The 26,856-nt window shown below is 42.9% G+C and overlaps 11 non-coding genes across 11 annotated transcripts; all 11 read right to left on the bottom strand.

The window, feature by feature from the left end:
• Positions 1–1,155: 1,155 nt before the first annotated feature.
• LOC126123164 (U5 spliceosomal RNA) lies at positions 1,156–1,274 on the bottom strand. Its single transcript, XR_007526269.1, has one exon. It is a non-coding gene; the product is annotated as a U5 spliceosomal RNA (small nuclear RNA).
• Positions 1,275–2,217: 943 nt separating this feature from the next.
• LOC126123230 (small nucleolar RNA U3) lies at positions 2,218–2,424 on the bottom strand. Its single transcript, XR_007526329.1, has one exon. It is a non-coding gene; the product is annotated as a small nucleolar RNA U3 (small nucleolar RNA).
• A 2,412-nt stretch (positions 2,425–4,836) lies between these two features.
• Positions 4,837–4,955, bottom strand: LOC126123163 (U5 spliceosomal RNA). Its single transcript, XR_007526268.1, has one exon. It is a non-coding gene; the product is annotated as a U5 spliceosomal RNA (small nuclear RNA).
• Positions 4,956–5,898: 943 nt separating this feature from the next.
• On the bottom strand, positions 5,899–6,105 carry LOC126123042 (small nucleolar RNA U3). The gene has a single exon (XR_007526159.1). It is a non-coding gene; the product is annotated as a small nucleolar RNA U3 (small nucleolar RNA).
• A 2,415-nt stretch (positions 6,106–8,520) lies between these two features.
• LOC126123162 (U5 spliceosomal RNA) lies at positions 8,521–8,639 on the bottom strand. The gene has a single exon (XR_007526267.1). It is a non-coding gene; the product is annotated as a U5 spliceosomal RNA (small nuclear RNA).
• A 943-nt stretch (positions 8,640–9,582) lies between these two features.
• On the bottom strand, positions 9,583–9,789 carry LOC126123053 (small nucleolar RNA U3). Its single transcript, XR_007526169.1, has one exon. It is a non-coding gene; the product is annotated as a small nucleolar RNA U3 (small nucleolar RNA).
• A 2,413-nt stretch (positions 9,790–12,202) lies between these two features.
• On the bottom strand, positions 12,203–12,321 carry LOC126123189 (U5 spliceosomal RNA). Its single transcript, XR_007526291.1, has one exon. It is a non-coding gene; the product is annotated as a U5 spliceosomal RNA (small nuclear RNA).
• A 943-nt stretch (positions 12,322–13,264) lies between these two features.
• LOC126123041 (small nucleolar RNA U3) lies at positions 13,265–13,471 on the bottom strand. The gene has a single exon (XR_007526158.1). It is a non-coding gene; the product is annotated as a small nucleolar RNA U3 (small nucleolar RNA).
• Positions 13,472–19,176: 5,705 nt separating this feature from the next.
• LOC126123161 (U5 spliceosomal RNA) lies at positions 19,177–19,295 on the bottom strand. The gene has a single exon (XR_007526266.1). It is a non-coding gene; the product is annotated as a U5 spliceosomal RNA (small nuclear RNA).
• Positions 19,296–20,238: 943 nt separating this feature from the next.
• Positions 20,239–20,445, bottom strand: LOC126123039 (small nucleolar RNA U3). Its single transcript, XR_007526156.1, has one exon. It is a non-coding gene; the product is annotated as a small nucleolar RNA U3 (small nucleolar RNA).
• Positions 20,446–26,148: 5,703 nt separating this feature from the next.
• LOC126123160 (U5 spliceosomal RNA) lies at positions 26,149–26,267 on the bottom strand. Its single transcript, XR_007526265.1, has one exon. It is a non-coding gene; the product is annotated as a U5 spliceosomal RNA (small nuclear RNA).
• Between the last annotated feature and the right edge of the window lie 589 nt (positions 26,268–26,856).

Raw genomic sequence — 26,856 nt, 5'->3', positions numbered from 1 at the left:
ACACAGTTATCACTATGAATGGATTCTGGTAAAAGAGCATTAAAAAAAAAAACAGCCTGATCAAAGTGATTATCTGCACATCCTCTGCCAATATCATGTCACTCTATACCCGAGGGAAACTAGAATGCAGGGAAAGGAGCTTTGTTGTGAGCACTGTGTTGGTATTTCATCATTTACTGGCCAAAGTCTTCTCAAGCCAAGTATGCACCAGCTCTGTCTATGGCTGGGTCAATCAAGAGCCCCTATCAATTTTACTTAAAAGACAAGCAGCATCAACAACTCACAGGAGGCACTGAACATTTATACCATTATCTGCACCACCTTCCACTGATTTACTGAAGAAGAAACAGCAAAGTCTGGCCAATTTTGTACACAAGTAATCTTGAAAACATTGGAGTCAACAGCAGATACATAGTTTCCAAGACTGTAGCTAGGAACAACCCTTCCATTTCAAGATTTATCTCTCACTGAGACACATCATACCCAAACTACACCTACCAGGAAATTGCTACTCAATTCATCTCTAGCTATCTATGTCATATTCAACAACTGTCTCTTTCTCACCTAAATCTTCTACAAAACTGAGTACACTGTTATGAACAAAGAACCAATGCCACATTATGGCAACAAGCCAGTGCCACTAATATCCACTCTATTGAAAACAATTCAAATGCTCATCCTGCCCAACTAACCACCATCTACAGCCCAAATCTCACTCACATCATACCTACAAATCACAAACTTCTGCGGTAAAAATAATTTTGGGTTTCAAAACACAATCTACTAATCACATACTAGTATTTATTACAAAGCCTCTCAATTCATCATTCACTTCCAAATATCGGCTTATATGCTGTTGTGCAACTGCAGTGCAAGTAAACACCCTCAAATCATCTAGAACTGAGATGCGGAAAGGGTTCACCAAGAGTTTCCAGGACAATAAACAGCGCTCTCTCTCTCTTTACACAATCGCCTAACACACTGCAAGCCATTTCAGGGCAAATGTACTTGTTTCATTATACTACGAAACGGCCAATTACATTTTCAAATTAAAAAAGCATCTACCTGATCCAACGTGATCCGCTACTCCACGCCCTTCATTCTCACAACACAACCTACCTCTTGTTAATTACATTACGTTTTACTTGTGATTATGGCTCAGCAATAGCCGAGCACTACGAAAAATACCTTATAGACTCATTTAATGTTCCCCTCCACGGAAATCTTTAGTAAAAGGCGAAAGATTTATTCGTTTTGAAGGGAAACCAGAGTGCCGATCAACGCCCTCACTTCAATACTTATGGCTGCTTCTCTATTGCTTCTCCGCGAGAACGCGGAAAATTCTTTCCGCCTTGTCTACTTCTCTACTGTCAACAGACTTCCAGTGCCATGCAAGCACACACCCCAAACTAACTGTCAGCGCTGAAATACGTGTCTGCCAAATGTCGTCGATATTACTCTTTAGATAACTATTTTCATCATTTCTGTCACCATTCAAGCTGCTTCATTACCTCACCTGCCGACAGATGGCAGCACGCCCAATTCCTCTCGGCGACCCACCGTCAGAGACACAACTGCCCGCACTGCTCTGCATCTAACACTAATCTCTCTCCTCCCCACCACACTCGTTCACTGAAAAAACAGACAACTAGATAGTTCTTTGAACGCAAAACTAGGCCACATCAGACGCAACCTGTATGTAGATGTATGGTGCAAGGGAAATATCCCCCTGCTCCCACACAACTAATTAATACTAGTTGACAACAGAAATAAAATTTCTGCCGATAGTATTTGAACCAGTCTTATTCATTTGCGAATTTCATGCATTCCTTCTTGCAGATAACAGTGCCTTGCAAATCACTCAATTCATGTTTGCTAGCCAAACGTGCTCCTCCTAAATGTTCCGTACATCACGCATTAGTGCTGATTATCAAGACTGTGTTGTGTGTCAGCCTTTTATGGTCATCAATTGCACTCTTCTTGTGTTGCTCACTCATTCTTGTAACTCAAAAGTACGTCGTTGTCATCCAAGCCTAGCACTTGGAGCAGGCCAAATCAAATGGCTCGTCCCCGTGCCACTCGAGAAACTCCCACAAGGCTTTCATGACATGTCGTAATCAAAGTCCTTCCACAACCTGTAGCGACATTTCTGCAACGACGCGGGTCCCGATACCAAAAGTATGACTTATGCTTGCTTCTATTCTATATAATAAAACCACCACTCGGAAAGCGCTATTCCCTTCCCACATCCCTCAGAATGTGGTGAACGATCATCGATTACAACCAAGATGCGATGAATCTCGATCGCAAGCCTCACGCTCAGGGACAGTGCTACCACTCATCATCGTGGTTACGTCTACTCCAGCTTTGAACTAGAGAGAGTTGAAGATATACTACAGAAATGATCCTGTGAAGTATGATCTTGCTAGCAAGCTATCACCGCTCGCTACTTATGCCACGAGACCGTCAACACGCCCTACGAGAATACGACACACTCTTCACATTTCGCGATTTACTTATCGAAGAATTTCTTAAGCTCGGACATTCTGCAAAGAACCTACTTCTACTCTTACTTGGCCGCCATGATCTCACTCAGCTATTTTGTGCGCTACCAGTGCTTCTTGTCTTCCGAAATGAGAGACCATTGCCTCACGCGAGACTGTATGTAAACACCGCTTGCACCTCCGGCCGCTAGATGGGGGCCTGGGGCACATACAGTAGCATCCTATGGCGCAAGCAGACATGCCAAATAGCCACTGAAAGACAAACACACAAGACGGCGTTCATAGGACTCTTGTGCTTTCTTTAAAGCCGCCTCTCTCTTCGAAAATTTTCGCACCGCACTAGTTTATTCACCTCACCCTAACAGTGCAAACTCTTGTCGATATATCGCCACTTTCATGCATACTTCCTCTTTCGTTTCACTTTGCGTCTTACTTGATACCCGCCCAAGAGCTGCTGATATACAATACTCGCAATAAATGTGTTTCTCTCTGTATCTCTTTTCGCCTATCACGAGTATTGCTTTTCCTCACATGGCAATTATGAAAACACCCACAGCTAAACAAACACTTCCACTCAGCGCCACGTCCACACTATCAATCATACGCCAGTAATTTCACAGCTACTTGCTCCACTAATACATTTCTTATGTCTACTGTTAAACAGATGAAGAATCAAAGTATACAACAAGTCTCTATGAACATCACTGTCAGGACATTTTACAGACCTACGCATACCATGCCAATCTTTATGCTTCAACTATGATGGCCATGTGCTATGATTAAAGAAATTTCTCATAAAATAACAATTTTACAACTACTCCGACAAGTTCCTTACTAAAATGCTAGATGTTTAGCAATCCCCCCCCCCCCCCAAAATCATCTCAGAATAATCTCAAGCAGTGCTTACATCCCATGAGCACTTCTTTGCAAACAAAACCACAAACTACTTTTTATACTAGCTTCCTTGTCACAGTGAACTGGAAACTAATGCTAGTGCCTCAGTTTACTAAAAAGCTTTTTTCGCTTGCAACAAATAAACTACCAACTTGAACCACTTGGATTTTCAGACACACACAGAAAACTTAATTCCACAGAAATTTAGGAGTAACAGTGGTTACCTCACATTTTCACACACACTCAAATAGCTAGTTCTGTGCACTTCACACTATGTTCTCATCGTGTTTCACCAGAGAACACAGTTATCACTATGAATGGATTCTGGTAAAAGAGCATTAAAAAAAAAAAACAGCCTGATCAAAGTGATTATCTGCACATCCTCTGCCAATATCATGTCACTCTATACCCGAGGGAAACTAGAATGCAGGGAAAGGAGCTTTGTTGTGAGCACTGTGTTGGTATTTCATCATTTACTGGCCAAAGTCTTCTCAAGCCAAGTATGCACCAGCTCTGTCTATGGCTGGGTCAATCAAGAGCCCCTATCAATTTTACTTAAAAGACAAGCAGCATCAACAACTCACAGGAGGCACTGAACATTTATACCATTATCTGCACCACCTTCCACTGATTTACTGAAGAAGAAACAGCAAAGTCTGGCCAATTTTGTACACAAGTAATCTTGAAAACATTGGAGTCAACAGCAGATACATAGTTTCCAAGACTGTAGCTAGGAACAACCCTTCCATTTCAAGATTTATCTCTCACTGAGACACATCATACCCAAACTACACCTACCAGGAAATTGCTACTCAATTCATCTCTAGCTATCTATGTCATATTCAACAACTGTCTCTTTCTCACCTAAATCTTCTACAAAACTGAGTACACTGTTATGAACAAAGAACCAATGCCACATTATGGCAACAAGCCAGTGCCACTAATATCCACTCTATTGAAAACAATTCAAATGCTCATCCTGCCCAACTAACCACCATCTACAGCCCAAATCTCACTCACATCATACCTACAAATCACAAACTTCTGCGGTAAAAATAATTTTGGGTTTCAAAACACAATCAGCTAATCACATACTAGTATTTATTACAAAGCCTCTCAATTCATCATTCACTTCCAAATATCGGTTTATATGCTGTTGTGCAACTGCAGTGCAAGTAAACACCCTCAAATCATCTAGAACTGAGATGCGGAAAGGGTTCACCAAGAGTTTCCAGGACAATAAATAGCGCTCTCTCTCTCTTTACACAATCGCCTAACACACTGCAAGCCATTTCAGGGCAAATGTACTTGTTTCATTATACTACGAAACGGCCAATTACATTTTCAAATTAAAAAAGCATCTACCTGATCCAACGTGATCCGCTACTCCACGCCCTTCATTCTCACAACACAACCTACCTCTTGTTAATTACATTATGGCTCAGCAATAGCCGAGCACTACGAAAAATACCTTATAGACTCATTTAATGTTCCCCTCCACGGAAATCTTTAGTAAAAGGCGAAAGATTTATTCGTTTTGAAGGGAAACCAGAGTGCCGATCAACGCCCTCACTTCAATACTTATGGCTGCTTCTCTATTGCTTCTCCGCGAGAACGCGGAAAATTCTTTCCGTCTTGTCTACTTCTCTACTGTCAACACACTTCCAGTGCCATGCAAGCACACACCCCAAACTAACTGTCAGCGCTGAAATACGTGTCTGCCAAATGTCGTCGATATTACTCTTTAGATAACTATTTTCATCATTTCTGTCACCATTCAAGCTGCTTCATTACCTCACCTGCCGACAGATGGCAGCACGCCCAATTCCTCTCGGCGACCCACCGTCAGAGACACAACTGCCCGCACTGCTCTGCATCTAACACTAATCTCTCTCCTCCCCACCACACTCGTTCACTGAAAAAACAGACAACTAGATAGTTCTTTGAACGCAAAACTAGGCCACATCAGACGCAACCTGTATGTAGATGTATGGTGCAAGGGAAATATCCCCCTGCTCCCACACAACTAATTAATACTAGTTGACAACAGAAATAAAATTTCTGCCGATAGTATTTGAACCAGTCTTATTCATTTGCGAATTTCATGCATTCCTTCTTGCAGATAACAGTGCCTTGCAAATCACTCAATTCATGTTTGCTAGCCAAACGTGCTCCTCCTAAATGTTCCGTACATCATGCATTAGCGCTGATTATCAAGACTGTGTTGTGTGTCAGCCTTTTATGGTCATCAATTGCACTCTTCTTGTGTTGCTCACTCATTCTTGTAACTCAAAAGTACGTCGTTGTCATCCAAGCCTAGCACTTGGAGCAGGCCAAATCAAATGGCTCGTCCCCGTGCCACTCGAGAAACTCCCACAAGGCTTTCATGACATGTCGTAATCAAAGTCCTTCCACAACCTGTAGCGACATTTCTGCAACGACGCGGGTCCCGATACCAAAAGTATGACTTATGCTTGCTTCTATTCTATATAATAAAACCACCACTCGGAAAGCGCTATTCCCTTCCCACATCCCTCAGAATGTGGTGAACGATCATCGATTACAACCAAGATGCGATGAATCTCGATCGCAAGCCTCACGCTCAGGGACAGTGCTACCACTCATCATCGTGGTTACGTCTACTCCAGCTTTGAAATAGAGAGAGTTGAAGACATACTACAGAAATGATCCTGTGAAGTATGATCTTGCTAGCAAGCTATCACCGCTCGCTACTTATGCCACGAGACCGTCAACACGCCCTACGAGAATACGACACACTCTTCACATTTCGCGATTTACTTATCGAAGAATTTCTTAAGCTCGGACATTCTGCAAAGAACCTACTTCTACTCTTACTTGGCCGCCATGATCTCACTCAGCTATTTTGTGCGCTACCAGTGCTTCTTGTCTTCCGAAATGAGAGACCATTGCCTCACGCGAGACTGTATGTAAACACCGCTTGCACCTCCGGCCGCTAGATGGGGGCCTGGGGCACATACAGTAGCATCCTATGGCGCAAGCAGACATGCCAAATAGCCACTGAAAGACAAACACACAAGACGGCGTTCATAGGACTCTTGTGCTTTCTTTAAAGCCGCCTCTCTCTTCGAAAATTTTCGCACCGCACTAGTTTATTCACCTCACCCTAACAGTGCAAACTCTTGTCGATATATCGCCACTTTCATGCATACTTCCTCTTTCGTTTCACTTTGCGTCTTACTTGATACCCGCCCAAGAGCTGCTGATATACAATACTCGCAATAAATGTGTTTCTCTCTGTATCTCTTTTCGCCTATCACGAGTATTGCTTTTCCTCACATGGCAATTATGAAAACACCCACAGCTAAACAAACACTTCCACTCAGCGCCACGTCCACACTATCAATCATACGCCAGTAATTTCACAGCTACTTGCTCCACTAATACATTTCTTATGTCTACTGTTAAACAGATGAAGAATCAAAGTATACAACAAGTCTCTATGAACATCACTGTCAGGACATTTTACAGACCTACGCATACCATGCCAATCTTTATGCTTCAACTATGATGGCCATGTGCTATGATTAAAGAAATTTCTCATAAAATAACAATTTTACAACTACTCCGACAAGTTCCTTACTAAAATGCTAGATGTTTAGCAATCCCCCCCCCCCCCCCCCAAAATCATCTCAGAATAATCTCAAGCAGTGCTTACATCCCATGAGCACTTCTTTGCAAACAAAACCACAAACTACTTTTTATACTAGCTTCCTTGTCACAGTGAACTGGAAACTAATGCTAGTGCCTCAGTTTACTAAAAAGCTTTTTTCGCTTGCAACAAATAAACTACCAACTTGAACCACTTGGATTTTCAGACACACACAGAAAACTTAATTCCACAGAAATTTAGGAGTAACAGTGGTTACCTCACATTTTCACACACACTCAAATAGCTAGTTCTGTGCACTTCACACTATGTTCTCATCGTGTTTCACCAGAGAACACAGTTATCACTATGAATGGATTCTGGTAAAAGAGCATTAAAAAAAAAAAACAGCCTGATCAAAGTGATTATCTGCACATCCTCTGCCAATATCATGTCACTCTATACCCGAGGGAAACTAGAATGCAGGGAAAGGAGCTTTGTTGTGAGCACTGTGTTGGTATTTCATCATTTACTGGCCAAAGTCTTCTCAAGCCAAGTATGCACCAGCTCTGTCTATGGCTGGGTCAATCAAGAGCCCCTATCAATTTTACTTAAAAGACAAGCAGCATCAACAACTCACAGGAGGCACTGAACATTTATACCATTATCTGCACCACCTTCCACTGATTTACTGAAGAAGAAACAGCAAAGTCTGGCCAATTTTGTACACAAGTAATCTTGAAAACATTGGAGTCAACAGCAGATACATAGTTTCCAAGACTGTAGCTAGGAACAACCCTTCCATTTCAAGATTTATCTCTCACTGAGACACATCATACCCAAACTACACCTACCAGGAAATTGCTACTCAATTCATCTCTAGCTATCTATGTCATATTCAACAACTGTCTCTTTCTCACCTAAATCTTCTACAAAACTGAGTACACTGTTATGAACAAAGAACCAATGCCACATTATGGCAACAAGCCAGTGCCACTAATATCCACTCTATTGAAAACAATTGAAATGCTCATCCTGCCCAACTAACCACCATCTACAGCCCAAATCTCACTCGCATCATACCTACAAATCACAAACTTCTGCGGTAAAAATAATTTTGGGTTTCAAAACACAATCTACTAATCACATACTAGTATTTATTACAAAGCCTCTCAATTCATCATTCACTTCCAAATATCGGCTTATATGCTGTTGTGCAACTGCAGTGCAAGTAAACACCCTCAAATCATCTAGAACTGAGATGCGGAAAGGGTTCACCAAGAGTTTCCAGGACAATAAATAGCGCTCTCTCTCTCTTTACACAATCGCCTAACACACTGCAAGCCATTTCAGGGCAAATGTACTTGTTTCATTATACTACGAAACGGCCAATTACATTTTCAAATTAAAACAGCATCTACCTGATCCAACGTGATCCGCTACTCCACGCCCTTCATTCTCACAACACAACCTACCTCTTGTTAATTACATTATGGCTCAGCAATAGCCGAGCACTACGAAAAATACCTTATAGACTCATTTAATGTTCCCCTCCACGGAAATCTTTAGTAAAAGGCGAAAGATTTATTCGTTTTGAAGGGAAACCAGAGTGCCGATCAACGCCCTCACTTCAATACTTATGGCTGCTTCTCTATTGCTTCTCCGCGAGAACGCGGAAAATTCTTTCCGTCTTGTCTACTTCTCTACTGTCAACACACTTCCAGTGCCATGCAAGCACACACCCCAAACTAACTGTCAGCGCTGAAATACGTGTCTGCCAAATGTCGTCGATATTACTCTTTAGATAACTATTTTCATCATTTCTGTCACCATTCAAGCTGCTTCATTACCTCACCTGCCGACAGATGGCAGCACGCCCAATTCCTCTCGGCGACCCACCGTCAGAGACACAACTGCCCGCACTGCTCTGCATCTAACACTAATCTCTCTCCTCCCCACCACACTCGTTCACTGAAAAAACAGACAACTAGATAGTTCTTTGAACGCAAAACTAGGCCACATCAGACGCAACCTGTATGTAGATGTATGGTGCAAGGGAAATATCCCCCTGCTCCCACACAACTAATTAATACTAGTTGACAACAGAAATAAAATTTCTGCCGATAGTATTTGAACCAGTCTTATTCATTTGCGAATTTCATGCATTCCTTCTTGCAGATAACAGTGCCTTGCAAATCACTCAATTCATGTTTGCTAGCCAAACGTGCTCCTCCTAAATGTTCCGTACATCATGCATTAGTGCTGATTATCAAGACTGTGTTGTGTGTCAGCCTTTTATGGTCATCAATTGCACTCTTCTTGTGTTGCTCACTCATTCTTGTAACTCAAAAGTACGTCGTTGTCATCCAAGCCTAGCACTTGGAGCAGGCCAAATCAAATGGCTCGTCCCCGTGCCACTCGAGAAACTCCCACAAGGCTTTCATGACATGTCGCAATCAAAGTCCTTCCACAACCTGTAGCGACATTTCTGCAACGACGCGGGTCCCGATACCAAAAGTATGACTTATGCTTGCTTCTATTCTATATAATAAAACCACCACTCGGAAAGCGCTATTCCCTTCCCACATCCCTCAGAATGTGGTGAACGATCATCGATTACAACCAAGATGCGATGAATCTCGATCGCAAGCCTCACGCTCAGGGACAGTGCTACCACTCATCATCGTGGTTACGTCTACTCCAGCTTTGAAATAGAGAGAGTTGAAGACATACTACAGTAATGATCCTGTGAAGTATGATCTTGCTAGCAAGCTATCACCGCTCGCTACTTATGCCACGAGACCGTCAACACGCCCTACGAGAATACGACACACTCTTCACATTTCGCGATTTACTTATCGAAGAATTTCTTAAGCTCGGACATTCTGCAAAGAACCTACTTCTACTCTTACTTGGCCGCCATGATCTCACTCAGCTATTTTGTGCGCTACCAGTGCTTCTTGTCTTCCGAAATGAGAGACCATTGCCTCACGCGAGACTGTATGTAAACACCGCTTGCACCTCCGGCCGCTAGATGGGGGCCTGGGGCACATACAGTAGCATCCTATGGCGCAAGCAGACATGCCAAATAGCCACTGAAAGACAAACACACAAGACGGCGTTCATAGGACTCTTGTGCTTTCTTTAAAGCCGCCTCTCTCTTCGAAAATTTTCGCACCGCACTAGTTTATTCACCTCACCCTAACAGTGCAAACTCTTGTCGATATATCGCCACTTTCATGCATACTTCCTCTTTCGTTTCACTTTGCGTCTTACTTGATACCCGCCCAAGAGCTGCTGATATACAATACTCGCAATAAATGTGTTTCTCTCTGTATCTCTTTTCGCCTATCACGAGTATTGCTTTTCCTCACATGGCAATTATGAAAACACCCACAGCTAAACAAACACTTCCACTCAGCGCCACGTCCACACTATCAATCATACGCCAGTAATTTCACAGCTACTTGCTCCACTAATACATTTCTTATGTCTACTGTTAAACAGATGAAGAATCAAAGTATACAACAAGTCTCTATGAACATCACTGTCAGGACATTTTACAGACCTACGCATACCATGCCAATCTTTATGCTTCAACTATGATGGCCATGTGCTATGATTAAAGAAATTTCTCATAAAATAACAATTTTACAACTACTCCGACAAGTTCCTTACTAAAATGCTAGATGTTTAGCAATCCCCCCCCCCCCCCAAAATCATCTCAGAATAATCTCAAGCAGTGCTTACATCCCATGAGCACTTCTTTGCAAACAAAACCACAAACTACTTTTTATACTAGCTTCCTTGTCACAGTGAACTGGAAACTAATGCTAGTGCCTCAGTTTACTAAAAAGCTTTTTTCGCTTGCAACAAATAAACTACCAACTTGAACCACTTGGATTTTCAGACACACACAGAAAACTTAATTCCACAGAAATTTAGGAGTAACAGTGGTTACCTCACATTTTCACACACACTCAAATAGCTAGTTCTGTGCACTTCACACTATGTTCTCATCGTGTTTCACCAGAGAACACAGTTATCACTATGAATGGATTCTGGTAAAAGAGCATTAAAAAAAAAAAAACAGCCTGATCAAAGTGATTATCTGCACATCCTCTGCCAATATCATGTCACTCTATACCCGAGGGAAACTAGAATGCAGGGAAAGGAGCTTTGTTGTGAGCACTGTGTTGGTATTTCATCATTTACTGGCCAAAGTCTTCTCAAGCCAAGTATGCACCAGCTCTGTCTATGGCTGGGTCAATCAAGAGCCCCTATCAATTTTACTTAAAAGACAAGCAGCATCAACAACTCACAGGAGGCACTGAACATTTATACCATTATCTGCACCACCTTCCACTGATTTACTGAAGAAGAAACAGCAAAGTCTGGCCAATTTTGTACACAAGTAATCTTGAAAACATTGGAGTCAACAGCAGATACATAGTTTCCAAGACTGTAGCTAGGAACAACCCTTCCATTTCAAGATTTATCTCTCACTGAGACACATCATACCCAAACTACACCTACCAGGAAATTGCTACTCAATTCATCTCTAGCTATCTATGTCATATTCAACAACTGTCTCTTTCTCACCTAAATCTTCTACAAAACTGAGTACACTGTTATGAACAAAGAACCAATGCCACATTATGGCAACAAGCCAGTGCCACTAATATCCACTCTATTGAAAACAATTGAAATGCTCATCCTGCCCAACTAACCACCATCTACAGCCCAAATCTCACTCACATCATACCTACAAATCACAAACTTCTGCGGTAAAAATAATTTTGGGTTTCAAAACACAATCTACTAATCACATACTAGTATTTATTACAAAGCCTCTCAATTCATCATTCACTTCCAAATATCGGCTTATATGCTGTTGTGCAACTGCAGTGCAAGTAAACACCCTCAAATCATCTAGAACTGAGATGCGGAAAGGGTTCACCAAGAGTTTCCAGGACAATAAATAGCGCTCTCTCTCTCTTTACACAATCGCCTAACACACTGCAAGCCATTTCAGGGCAAATGTACTTGTTTCATTATACTACGAAACCGCCAATTACATTTTCAAATTAAAACAGCATCTACCTGATCCAACGTGATCCGCTACTCCACGCCCTTCATTCTCACAACACAACCTACCTCTTGTTAATTACATTATGGCTCAGCAATAGCCGAGCACAACGAAAAATACCTTATAGACTCATTTAATGTTCCCCTCCATGGAAATCTTTAGTAAAAGGCGAAAGATTTATTCGTTTTGAAGGGAAACCAGAGTGCCGATCAACGCCCTCACTTCAATACTTATGGCTGTTTCTCTATTGCTTCTCCGCGAGAACGCGGAAAATTCTTTCCGCCTTGTCTACTTCTCTACTGTCAACAGACTTCCAGTGCCATGCAAGCACACACCCCAAACTAACTGTCAGCGCTGAAATACGTGTCTGCCAAATGTCGTCGATATTACTCTTTAGATAACTATTTTCATCATTTCTGTCACCATTCAAGCTGCTTCATTACCTCACCTGCCGACAGATGGCAGCACGCCCAATTCCTCTCGGCGACCCACCGTCAGAGACACAACTGCCCGCACTGCTCTGCATCTAACACTAATCTCTCTCCTTCCCACCACACTCGTTCACTGAAAAAACAGACAACTAGATAGTTCTTTGAACGCAAAACTAGGCCACATCAGACGCAACCTGTATGTAGATGTATGGTGCAAGGGAAATATCCCCCTGCTCCCACACAACTAATTAATACTAGTTGACAACAGAAATAAAATTTCTGCCGATAGTATTTGAACCAGTCTTATTCATTTGCGAATTTCATGCATTCCTTCTTGCAGATAACAGTGCCTTGCAAATCACTCAATTCATGTTTGCTAGCCAAACGTGCTCCTCCTAAATGTTCCGTACATCATGCATTAGTGCTGATTATCAAGACTGTGTTGTGTGTCAGCCTTTTATGGTCATCAATTGCACTCTTCTTGTGTTGCTCACTCATTCTTGTAACTCAAAAGTACGTCGTTGTCATCCAAGCCTAGCACTTGGAGCAGGCCAAATCAAATGGCTCGTCCCCGTGCCACTCGAGAAACTCCCACAAGGCTTTCATGACATGTCGTAATCAAAGTCCTTCCACAACCTGTAGCGACATTTCTGCAACGACGCGGGTCCCGATACCAAAAGTATGACTTATGCTTGCTTCTATTCTATATAATAAAACCACCACTCGGAAAGCGCTATTCCCTTCCCACATCCCTCAGAATGTGGTGAACGATCATCGATTACAACCAAGATGCGATGAATCTCGATCGCAAGCCTCACGCTCAGGGACAGTGCTACCACTCATCATCGTGGTTACGTCTACTCCAGCTTTGAAATAGAGAGAGTTGAAGACATACTACAGAAATGATCCTGTGAAGTATGATCTTGCTAGCAAGCTATCACCGCTCGCTACTTATGCCACGAGACCGTCAACACGCCCTACGAGAATACGACACACTCTTCACATTTCGCGATTTACTTATCGAAGAATTTCTTAAGCTCGGACATTCTGCAAAGAACCTACTTCTACTCTTACTTGGCCGCCATGATCTCACTCAGCTATTTTGTGCGCTACCAGTGCTTCTTGTCTTCCGAAATGAGAGACCATTGCCTCACGCGAGACTGTATGTAAACACCGCTTGCACCTCCGGCCGCTAGATGGGGGCCTGGGGCACATACAGTAGCATCCTATGGCGCAAGCAGACATGCCAAATAGCCACTGAAAGACAAACACACAAGACGGCGTTCATAGGACTCTTGTGCTTTCTTTAAAGCCGCCTCTCTCTTCGAAAATTTTCGCACCGCACTAGTTTATTCACCTCACCCTAACAGTGCAAACTCTTGTCGATATATCGCCACTTTCATGCATACTTCCTCTTTCGTTTCACTTTGCGTCTTACTTGATACCCGCCCAAGAGCTGCTGATATACAATACTCGCAATAAATGTGTTTCTCTCTGTACCTCTTTTCGCCTATCACGAGTATTGCTTTTCCTCACATGGCAATTATGAAAACACCCACAGCTAAACAAACACTTCCACTCAGCGCCACGTCCACACTATCAATCATACGCCAGTAATTTCACAGCTACTTGCTCCACTAATACATTTCTTATGTCTACTGTTAAACAGATGAAGAATTTATTTATTTATTTATTTAGCGTATGGCTCATAACATCACAGTAAAAATTACAGAAACAACACGATTAAAAAAAATCACATATGTATAAACAGAGCAATAAATAACAGTTTGTATATAAGGACACCGCCAATTGTAACGTTACACTCACAGAAGACCAGTCACAAGCAGACGTCCAGCTTAGATAGTAAATAGTCGATTGCCTCTTGGGTCGCCATTAGGAAATCTTGTGGGTCACCCTCGTATGCCCTTAGTGGGCATTCCTGCACGATGTGTTTGACCGTCTGTCTCTCAGCGCCACAGTCGCAAGCGGCCGAAGGAAGTTTACCCCATCTGTGTAAGGAGTCGGCACATCTCCCACAGTTGGTTCTGATGCGATTAAGAGTTGACCAAACTTTGCGAGGGCAATCAAATCCTTTTGGTTTACTAAAGATGCATGGCATACTGTGGCAGTTTACTACTGTTCTGCTCTCCCATTCCTCTTTCCATCGGTCATTTATTTTGAAGTTGGTTTGGTGCAGAGCCTGTGCGGTCTTTAGTGGAGGATGCCTAGACCGGAGTCGGTTTCCTTGGATGTCGTGAGTATCTTCATGGATTTGTAATTGAGGGTTGGTCATGATTTTTTGAAATTCTCTAACCAGAGCGTGTTCACGGCGCAGGTTAGGAGGGGCTATGTTACTGAGAACGGGCAGCCACACTGTAGGAGTTGGCCTGATTGTGCCTGATATAATACGCATTGTTGCATTAAGTTGGCTATCTACCATGTGTGTGTGTTTGCTGTTGAGCCACACTGGGGCACAGTATTCTGCCACTGGATACACCAAGCCAAGTGCGGATGTTCTTAAGGTAGATGCTGTGGAGCCCCAAGTGGTGCCACAGAGCTTCTGCAATATGTTGTTGCGTGTTTTAAGTTTCGCTGCAGTTTTCGTCAGGTGTTCTTTGAATGTTAGTGTCCTATCTAGGGTAACCCCAAGGTACTTTGGGTGTTTGTTGTGATTTAGTAATTTCCCGTCTAGATAGACTTGTAGTTCTCTGTTGGCCATTTTGTTGTTCAAATGGAAGGCAGATACTTCCGTCTTTGTAGCACTAGGTTGTAGCCTCCATTTTTTAAAGTACTCGCTGAGAATCCCTAGGTCACTCGTAAGGATATCTTCGGCAGTTTCTATATTTCTGTGGGCTGTTGCTAGAGCCCAGTCATCAGCATAACCAAATTTGCGCGATCTGGTTGCAGGCATGTCAGCGATGTAAAGGCTGAAAAGAAGGGGTGCAAGGACAGAGCCTTGTGGGAGTCCATTATTGAGTTTCATCTGTTTACTTCTCTCATTCCCCATTATTACTTGGAAGGTTCTATTTGACAACATATCATCAATGAGGTTGGTTATCTTCTTGCAGGGGACGGCACAGATTAATTTGTACATGAGCCCCTGTTTCCAAACTGTATCATAGGCTGCTGTTAGGTCTACGAATGCTGCAGCTACTTTATTTTTCTTCTGGAACCCCGCCTCTATATATGTTGTCAGTGATAGGACTTGATCTGTACAGCAGCGATATGGACGGAATCCTGCTTGTTCGATAGGGACTTTTTTGAGTATAGTCTGGCCTATTCTGTTGAGGAGCAGTCTTTCTAGTAATTTATATACCATACTGAGAAGGGCAATGGGGCGGTAACTCTCTGGTCTATCGCCTGGTTTACCAGGTTTCAGGACTGCGATGATCTTTGCTCGTTTAAGTGAGGGAGGAATGTTACCCACTTGGAGAATGTCCGTAAAGAACTTAGCCAGCCATTGTTTTGTGTAGGCTCCAACATGTATGAGGAACTCAGGGTGGATACCATCGAAACCCGGAGCTTTGCCTGATTTAACCTTCTTCAGGGCATTGGTAACCTCCTCGACGCGAATATCTGATGAATATTCTGAGTCTATTGCACGGGTCCTTTTTAATGTTTTTAAGTCTTTCTTCACTTTTGTTGTGTGCTTTCTATTTCGTGGGGCTCTAGACGCAGAAACTATGCGGGATGCAACCTTGTTGGGAGATATTTCGTCCTTTCTACGTTCAGGTGGGTTTGCGCCTCCAAGTTTACGTAGTAGGGACCAGGCTTGTCGGCTTGACTTTGAGAAGTCTAGATTTTCAACAGTATTCTCCCATTTTTGCCGTCTAATAAAGTCGATGTTATGTAATAGTTCATCCGCTATTTCCCGGTCCCCATTCTTGAGGAACTCCGCGTACAGGTCATCGCATATCCCTGTCCAACCGGGAATGTATTTTTTGCGGTACCCTCTTGGGATCGCTGTTTTCGCAGAGCTAATGACCGCTCCCACGAACCTCTCATAGCTCTTGCTGGTTGGAGGGATCCAGCTCAAGGTATAATCAAGTTGTACAGAAAATTTTGTCCAGTCAGCTTTTGTAAAATTCCACCTTGGTCGAGGGTAAGACCTTATTATCGGGATGGATAGACCGATATTAATAAGCACAGGGCGGTGCTGGCTATGAGGGAAGTCCGTCAGGACCCTTCTAGAGGCTGTCAGTGGTTTATCGCTTGTATCCCTCGAAACAAAGCACAGATCCGGGTTATAGTCGCAGTTCCATGCGGCTGATCTGAATGTCCCTCGGTCCTTGGCATCAAAGACCAGATATGTATTTTGTTCCTCGAACCAATCGACCAGCATGTCTCCATTGCTATCATTAGTACTATATTTCCACATTTCGTGGTGACTATTATAGTCCCCAACGTATACGCTTGGGTGTGGGTGGATCTTTATCACTTCAGCTGGCCATGTAGTAGCAGGAGGTTTATAGATGTTAGTTACTGTAACTTCTCCTATTTTGATGACAACTTCATGGATATCATTTGCAATGGAGGCTTCAACTGGAAAGGCGTCCTCTATGTCCCCACGCACATATGTCGCAACGCCATAGTGTCTGTCATACGTGGCTCCAAGTAGATCATATCCCAGAATCCGTCCTCTAGCTTCAAGTTGGGCTCTATTTTCAGCATGAGTTTCCTGTATGGCTACCAGGTCAATGTCGTTATCGTGTAAAATTCTCTGCAATACTTGACATTTTGCTCTGCTTATGCCCTCAATGTTAAAATGGCAGATTCGGATGCATGGTCCGAGATCCTTTGTCAGTTGGTCCCTAAAAGGACCGTTGTATGTATCTTGCATAGCGCTTTGTCTGTCGTTCTGTTTCACTGCGATGTGGGGCAGGAATTCTTCGTTCGGTCTGCCGCCAGTTGTGTTAGTTCATTTAGCGTTACCCAGGGTGCACCACGTGGAGGCGAACTAACTTTACAGAATCAAAGTATACAACAAGTCTCTATGAACATCACTGTCAGGACATTTTACAGACCTACGCATACCATGCCAATCTTTATGCTTCAACTATGATGGCCATGTGCTATGAATAAAGAAATTTCTCATAAAATAACAATTTTACAACTACTCCGACAAGTTCCTTACTAAAATGCTAGATGTTTAGCAATCCCCCCCCCCCCCCAAAATCATCTCAGAATAATCTCAAGCAGTGCTTACATCCCATGAGCACTTCTTTGCAAACAAAACCACAAACTACTTTTTATACTAGCTTCCTTGTCACAGTGAACAGGAAACTAATGCTAGTGCCTCAGTTTACTAAAAAGCTTTTTTCGCTTGCAACAAATAAACTACCAACTTGAACCACTTGGATTTTCAGACACACACAGAAAACTTAATTCCACAGAAATTTAGGAGTAACAGTGGTTACCTCACATTTTCACACACACTCAAATAGCTAGTTCTGTGCACTTCACACTATGTTCTCATCGTGTTTCACCAGAGAACACAGTTATCACTATGAATGGATTCTGGTAAAAGAGCATTAAAAAAAAAAACAGCCTGATCAAAGTGATTATCTGCACATCCTCTGCCAATATCATGTCACTCTATACCCGAGGGAAACTAGAATGCAGGGAAAGGAGCTTTGTTGTGAGCACTGTGTTGGTATTTCATCATTTACTGGCCAAAGTCTTCTCAAGCCAAGTATGCACCAGCTCTGTCTATGGCTGGGTCAATCAAGAGCCCCTATCAATTTTACTTAAAAGACAAGCAGCATCAACAACTCACAGGAGGCACTGAACATTTATACCATTATCTGCACCACCTTCCACTGATTTACTGAAGAAGAAACAGCAAAGTCTGGCCAATTTTGTACACAAGTAATCTTGAAAACATTGGAGTCAACAGCAGATACATAGTTTCCAAGACTGTAGCTAGGAACAACCCTTCCATTTCAAGATTTATCTCTCACTGAGACACATCATACCCAAACTACACCTACCAGGAAATTGCTACTCAATTCATCTCTAGCTATCTATGTCATATTCAACAACTGTCTCTTTCTCACCTAAATCTTCTACAAAACTGAGTACACTGTTATGAACAAAGAACCAATGCCACATTATGGCAACAAGCCAGTGCCACTAATATCCACTCTATTGAAAACAATTGAAATGCTCATCCTGCCCAACTAACCACCATCTACAGCCCAAATCTCACTCACATCATACCTACAAATCACAAACTTCTGCGGTAAAAATAATTTTGGGTTTCAAAACACAATCTACTAATCACATACTAGTATTTATTACAAAGCCTCTCAATTCATCATTCACTTCCAAATATCGGCTTATATGCTGTTGTGCAACTGCAGTGCAAGTAAACACCCTCAAATCATCTAGAACTGAGATGCGGAAAGGGTTCACCAAGAGTTTCCAGGACAATAAATAGCGCTCTCTCTCTCTTTACACAATCGCCTAACACACTGCAAGCCATTTCAGGGCAAATGTACTTGTTTCATTATACTACGAAACGGCCAATTACATTTTCAAATTAAAACAGCATCTACCTGATCCAACGTGATCCGCTACTCCACGCCCTTCATTCTCACAACACAACCTACCTCTTGTTAATTACATTATGGCTCAGCAATAGCCGAGCACTACGAAAAATACCTTATAGACTCATTTAATGTTCCCCTCCACGGAAATCTTTAGTAAAAGGCGAAAGATTTATTCGTTTTGAAGGGAAACCAGAGTGCCGATCAACGCCCTCACTTCAATACTTATGGCTGCTTCTCTATTGCTTCTCCGCGAGAACGCGGAAAATTCTTTCCGCCTTGTCTACTTCTCTACTGTCAACAGACTTCCAGTGCCATGCAAGCACACACCCCAAACTAACTGTCAGCGCTGAAATACGTGTCTGCCAAATGTCGTCGATATTACTCTTCAGATAACTATTTTCATCATTTCTGTCACCATTCAAGCTGCTTCATTACCTCACCTGCCGACAGATGGCAGCACGCCCAATTCCTCTCGGCGACCCACCGTCAGAGACACAACTGCCCGCACTGCTCTGCATCTAACACTAATCTCTCTCCTCCCCACCACACTCGTTCACTGAAAAAACAGACAACTAGATAGTTCTTTGAACGCAAAACTAGGCCACATCAGACGCAACCTGTATGTAGATGTATGGTGCAAGGGAAATATCCCCCTGCTCCCACACAACTAATTAATACTAGTTGACAACAGAAATAAAATTTCTGCCGATAGTATTTGAACCAGTCTTATTCATTTGCGAATTTCATGCATTCCTTCTTGCAGATAACAGTGCCTTGCAAATCACTCAATTCATGTTTGCTAGCCAAACGTGCTCCTCCTAAATGTTCCGTACATCATGCATTAGTGCTGATTATCAAGACTGTGTTGTGTGTCAGCCTTTTATGGTCATCAATTGCACTCTTCTTGTGTTGCTCACTCATTCTTGTAACTCAAAAGTACGTCGTTGTCATCCAAGCCTAGCACTTGGAGCAGGCCAAATCAAATGGCTCGTCCCCGTGCCACTCGAGAAACTCCCACAAGGCTTTCATGACATGTCGTAATCAAAGTCCTTCCACAACCTGTAGCGACATTTCTGCAACGACGCGGGTCCCGATACCAAAAGTATGACTTATGCTTGCTTCTATTCTATATAATAAAACCACCACTCGGAAAGCGCTATTCCCTTCCCACATCCCTCAGAATGTGGTGAACGATCATCGATTACAACCAAGATGCGATGAATCTCGATCGCAAGCCTCACGCTCAGGGACAGTGCTACCACTCATCATCGTGGTTACGTCTACTCCAGCTTTGAACTAGAGAGAGTTGAAGACATACTACAGAAATGATCCTGTGAAGTATGATCTTGCTAGCAAGCTATCACCGCTCGCTACTTATGCCACGAGACCGTCAACACGCCCTACGAGAATACGACACACTCTTCACATTTCGCGATTTACTTATCGAAGAATTTCTTAAGCTCGGACATTCTGCAAAGAACCTACTTCTACTCTTACTTGGCCGCCATGATCTCACTCAGCTATTTTGTGCGCTACCAGTGCTTCTTGTCTTCCGAAATGAGAGACCATTGCCTCACGCGAGACTGTATGTAAACACCGCTTGCACCTCCGGCCGCTAGATGGGGGCCTGGGGCACATACAGTAGCATCCTATGGCGCAAGCAGACATGCCAAATAGCCACTGAAAGACAAACACACAAGACGGCGTTCATAGGACTCTTGTGCTTTCTTTAAAGCCGCCTCTCTCTTCGAAAATTTTCGCACCGCACTAGTTTATTCACCTCACCCTAACAGTGCAAACTCTTGTCGATATATCGCCACTTTCATGCATACTTCCTCTTTCGTTTCACTTTGCGTCTTACTTGATACCCGCCCAAGAGCTGCTGATATACAATACTCGCAATAAATGTGTTTCTCTCTGTACCTCTTTTCGCCTATCACGAGTATTGCTTTTCCTCACATGGCAATTATGAAAACACCCACAGCTAAACAAACACTTCCACTCAGCGCCACGTCCACACTATCAATCATACGCCAGTAATTTCACAGCTACTTGCTCCACTAATACATTTCTTATGTCTACTGTTAAACAGATGAAGAATTTATTTATTTATTTATTTAGCGTATGGCTCATAACATCACAGTAAAAATTACAGAAACAACACGATTAAAAAAAATCACATATGTATAAACAGAGCAATAAATAACAGTTTGTATATAAGGACACCGCCAATTGTAACGTTACACTCACAGAAGACCAGTCACAAGCAGACGTCCAGCTTAGATAGTAAATAGTCGATTGCCTCTTGGGTCGCCATTAGGAAATCTTGTGGGTCACCCTCGTATGCCCTTAGTGGGCATTCCTGCACGATGTGTTTGACCGTCTGTCTCTCAGCGCCACAGTCGCAAGCGGCCGAAGGAAGTTTACCCCATCTGTGTAAGGAGTCGGCACATCTCCCACAGTTGGTTCTGATGCGATTAAGAGTTGACCAAACTTTGCGAGGGCAATCAAATCCTTTTGGTTTACTAAAGATGCATGGCATACTGTGGCAGTTTACTACTGTTCTGCTCTCCCATTCCTCTTTCCATCGGTCATTTATTTTGAAGTTGGTTTGGTGCAGAGCCTGTGCGGTCTTTAGTGGAGGATGCCTAGACCGGAGTCGGTTTCCTTGGATGTCGTGAGTATCTTCATGGATTTGTAATTGAGGGTTGGTCATGATTTTTTGAAATTCTCTAACCAGAGCGTGTTCACGGCGCAGGTTAGGAGGGGCTATGTTACTGAGAACGGGCAGCCACACTGTAGGAGTTGGCCTGATTGTGCCTGATATAATACGCATTGTTGCATTAAGTTGGCTATCTACCATGTGTGTGTGTTTGCTGTTGAGCCACACTGGGGCACAGTATTCTGCCACTGGATACACCAAGCCAAGTGCGGATGTTCTTAAGGTAGATGCTGTGGAGCCCCAAGTGGTGCCACAGAGCTTCTGCAATATGTTGTTGCGTGTTTTAAGTTTCGCTGCAGTTTTCGTCAGGTGTTCTTTGAATGTTAGTGTCCTATCTAGGGTAACCCCAAGGTACTTTGGGTGTTTGTTGTGATTTAGTAATTTCCCGTCTAGATAGACTTGTAGTTCTCTGTTGGCCATTTTGTTGTTCAAATGGAAGGCAGATACTTCCGTCTTTGTAGCACTAGGTTGTAGCCTCCATTTTTTAAAGTACTCGCTGAGAATCCCTAGGTCACTCGTAAGGATATCTTCGGCAGTTTCTATATTTCTGTGGGCTGTTGCTAGAGCCCAGTCATCAGCATAACCAAATTTGCGCGATCTGGTTGCAGGCATGTCAGCGATGTAAAGGCTGAAAAGAAGGGGTGCAAGGACAGAGCCTTGTGGGAGTCCATTATTGAGTTTCATCTGTTTACTTCTCTCATTCCCCATTATTACTTGGAAGGTTCTATTTGACAACATATCATCAATGAGGTTGGTTATCTTCTTGCAGGGGACGGCACAGATTAATTTGTACATGAGCCCCTGTTTCCAAACTGTATCATAGGCTGCTGTTAGGTCTACGAATGCTGCAGCTACTTTATTTTTCTTCTGGAACCCCGCCTCTATATATGTTGTCAGTGATAGGACTTGATCTGTACAGCAGCGATATGGACGGAATCCTGCTTGTTCGATAGGGACTTTTTTGAGTATAGTCTGGCCTATTCTGTTGAGGAGCAGTCTTTCTAGTAATTTATATACCATACTGAGAAGGGCAATGGGGCGGTAACTCTCTGGTCTATCGCCTGGTTTACCAGGTTTCAGGACTGCGATGATCTTTGCTCGTTTAAGTGAGGGAGGAATGTTACCCACTTGGAGAATGTCCGTAAAGAACTTAGCCAGCCATTGTTTTGTGTAGGCTCCAACATGTATGAGGAACTCAGGGTGGATACCATCGAAACCCGGAGCTTTGCCTGATTTAACCTTCTTCAGGGCATTGGTAACCTCCTCGACGCGAATATCTGATGAATATTCTGAGTCTATTGCACGGGTCCTTTTTAATGTTTTTAAGTCTTTCTTCACTTTTGTTGTGTGCTTTCTATTTCGTGGGGCTCTAGACGCAGAAACTATGCGGGATGCAACCTTGTTGGGAGATATTTCGTCCTTTCTACGTTCAGGTGGGTTTGCGCCTCCAAGTTTACGTAGTAGGGACCAGGCTTGTCGGCTTGACTTTGAGAAGTCTAGATTTTCAACAGTATTCTCCCATTTTTGCCGTCTAATAAAGTCGATGTTATGTAATAGTTCATCCGCTATTTCCCGGTCCCCATTCTTGAGGAACTCCGCGTACAGGTCATCGCATATCCCTGTCCAACCGGGAATGTATTTTTTGCGGTACCCTCTTGGGATCGCTGTTTTCGCAGAGCTAATGACCGCTCCCACGAACCTCTCATAGCTCTTGCTGGTTGGAGGGATCCAGCTCAAGGTATAATCAAGTTGTACAGAAAATTTTGTCCAGTCAGCTTTTGTAAAATTCCACCTTGGTCGAGGGTAAGACCTTATTATCGGGATGGATAGACCGATATTAATAAGCACAGGGCGGTGCTGGCTATGAGGGAAGTCCGTCAGGACCCTTCTAGAGGCTGTCAGTGGTTTATCGCTTGTATCCCTCGAAACAAAGCACAGATCCGGGTTATAGTCGCAGTTCCATGCGGCTGATCTGAATGTCCCTCGGTCCTTGGCATCAAAGACCAGATATGTATTTTGTTCCTCGAACCAATCGACCAGCATGTCTCCATTGCTATCATTAGTACTATATTTCCACATTTCGTGGTGACTATTATAGTCCCCAACGTATACGCTTGGGTGTGGGTGGATCTTTATCACTTCAGCTGGCCATGTAGTAGCAGGAGGTTTATAGATGTTAGTTACTGTAACTTCTCCTATTTTGATGACAACTTCATGGATATCATTTGCAATGGAGGCTTCAACTGGAAAGGCGTCCTCTATGTCCCCACGCACATATGTCGCAACGCCATAGTGTCTGTCATACGTGGCTCCAAGTAGATCATATCCCAGAATCCGTCCTCTAGCTTCAAGTTGGGCTCTATTTTCAGCATGAGTTTCCTGTATGGCTACCAGGTCAATGTCGTTATCGTGTAAAATTCTCTGCAATACTTGACATTTTGCTCTGCTTATGCCCTCAATGTTAAAATGGCAGATTCGGATGCATGGTCCGAGATCCTTTGTCAGTTGGTCCCTAAAAGGACCGTTGTATGTATCTTGCATAGCGCTTTGTCTGTCGTTCTGTTTCACTGCGATGTGGGGCAGGAATTCTTCGTTCGGTCTGCCGCCAGTTGTGTTAGTTCATTTAGCGTTACCCAGGGTGCACCACGTGGAGGCGAACTAACTTTACAGAATCAAAGTATACAACAAGTCTCTATGAACATCACTGTCAGGACATTTTACAGACCTACGCATACCATGCCAATCTTTATGCTTCAACTATGATGGCCATGTGCTATGAATAAAGAAATTTCTCATAAAATAACAATTTTACAACTACTCCGACAAGTTCCTTACTAAAATGCTAGATGTTTAGCAATCCCCCCCCCCCCCAAAATCATCTCAGAATAATCTCAAGCAGTGCTTACATCCCATGAGCACTTCTTTGCAAACAAAACCACAAACTACTTTTTATACTAGCTTCCTTGTCACAGTGAACAGGAAACTAATGCTAGTGCCTCAGTTTACTAAAAAGCTTTTTTCGCTTGCAACAAATAAACTACCAACTTGAACCACTTGGATTTTCAGACACACACAGAAAACTTAATTCCACAGAAATTTAGGAGTAACAGTGGTTACCTCACATTTTCACACACACTCAAATAGCTAGTTCTGTGCACTTCACACTATGTTCTCATCGTGTTTCACCAGAGAACACAGTTATCACTATGAATGGATTCTGGTAAAAGAGCATTAAAAAAAAAACAGCCTGATCAAAGTGATTATCTGCACATCCTCTGCCAATATCATGTCACTCTATACCCGAGGGAAACTAGAATGCAGGGAAAGGAGCTTTGTTGTGAGCACTGTGTTGGTATTTCATCATTTACTGGCCAAAGTCTTCTCAAGCCAAGTATGCACCAGCTCTGTCTATGGCTGGGTCAATCAAGAGCCCCTATCAATTTTACTTAAAAGACAAGCAGCATCAACAACTCACAGGAGGCACTGAACATTTATACCATTATCTGCACCACCTTCCACTGATTTACTGAAGAAGAAACAGCAAAGTCTGGCCAATTTTGTACACAAGTAATCTTGAAAACATTGGAGTCAACAGCAGATACATAGTTTCCAAGACTGTAGCTAGGAACAACCCTTCCATTTCAAGATTTATCTCTCACTGAGACACATCATACCCAAACTACACCTACCAGGAAATTGCTACTCAATTCATCTCTAGCTATCTATGTCATATTCAACAACTGTCTCTTTCTCACCTAAATCTTCTACAAAACTGAGTACACTGTTATGAACAAAGAACCAATGCCACATTATGGCAACAAGCCAGTGCCACTAATATCCACTCTATTGAAAACAATTGAAATGCTCATCCTGCCCAACTAACCACCATCTACAGCCCAAATCTCACTCACATCATACCTACAAATCACAAACTTCTGCGGTAAAAATAATTTTGGGTTTCAAAACACAATCTACTAATCACATACTAGTATTTATTACAAAGCCTCTCAATTCATCATTCACTTCCAAATATCGGCTTATATGCTGTTGTGCAACTGCAGTGCAAGTAAACACCCTCAAATCATCTAGAACTGAGATGCGGAAAGGGTTCACCAAGAGTTTCCAGGACAATAAATAGCGCTCTCTCTCTCTTTACACAATCGCCTAACACACTGCAAGCCATTTCAGGGCAAATGTACTTGTTTCATTATACTACGAAACGGCCAATTACATTTTCAAATTAAAACAGCATCTACCTGATCCAACGTGATCCGCTACTCCACGCCCTTCATTCTCACAACACAACCTACCTCTTGTTAATTACATTATGGCTCAGCAATAGCCGAGCACTACGAAAAATACCTTATAGACTCATTTAATGTTCCCCTCCACGGAAATCTTTAGTAAAAGGCGAAAGATTTATTCGTTTTGAAGGGAAACCAGAGTGCCGATCAACGCCCTCACTTCAATACTTATGGCTGCTTCTCTATTGCTTCTCCGCGAGAACGCGGAAAATTCTTTCCGCCTTGTCTACTTCTCTACTGTCAACAGACTTCCAGTGCCATGCAAGCACACACCCCAAACTAACTGTCAGCGCTGAAATACGTGTCTGCCAAATGTCGTCGATATTACTCTTCAGATAACTATTTTCATCATTTCTGTCACCATTCAAGCTGCTTCATTACCTCACCTGCCGACAGATGGCAGCACGCCCAATTCCTCTCGGCGACCCACCGTCAGAGACACAACTGCCCGCACTGCTCTGCATCTAACACTAATCTCTCTCCTCCCCACCACACTCGTTCACTGAAAAAACAGACAACTAGATAGTTCTTTGAACGCAAAACTAGGCCACATCAGACGCAACCTGTATGTAGATGTATGGTGCAAGGGAAATATCCCCCTGCTCCCACACAACTAATTAATACTAGTTGACAACAGAAATAAAATTTCTGCCGATAGTATTTGAACCAGTCTTATTCATTTGCGAATTTCATGCATTCCTTCTTGCAGATAACAGTGCCTTGCAAATCACTC

This window comes from Schistocerca cancellata, unplaced genomic scaffold (genome assembly GCF_023864275.1).
Source record: "Schistocerca cancellata isolate TAMUIC-IGC-003103 unplaced genomic scaffold, iqSchCanc2.1 HiC_scaffold_417, whole genome shotgun sequence".
NCBI lineage: Eukaryota > Metazoa > Arthropoda > Insecta > Orthoptera > Acrididae > Schistocerca > Schistocerca cancellata.
Note: the sequence above shows the minus strand (reverse complement) of the source record. Positions and strands in the feature narration are given on the sequence as shown.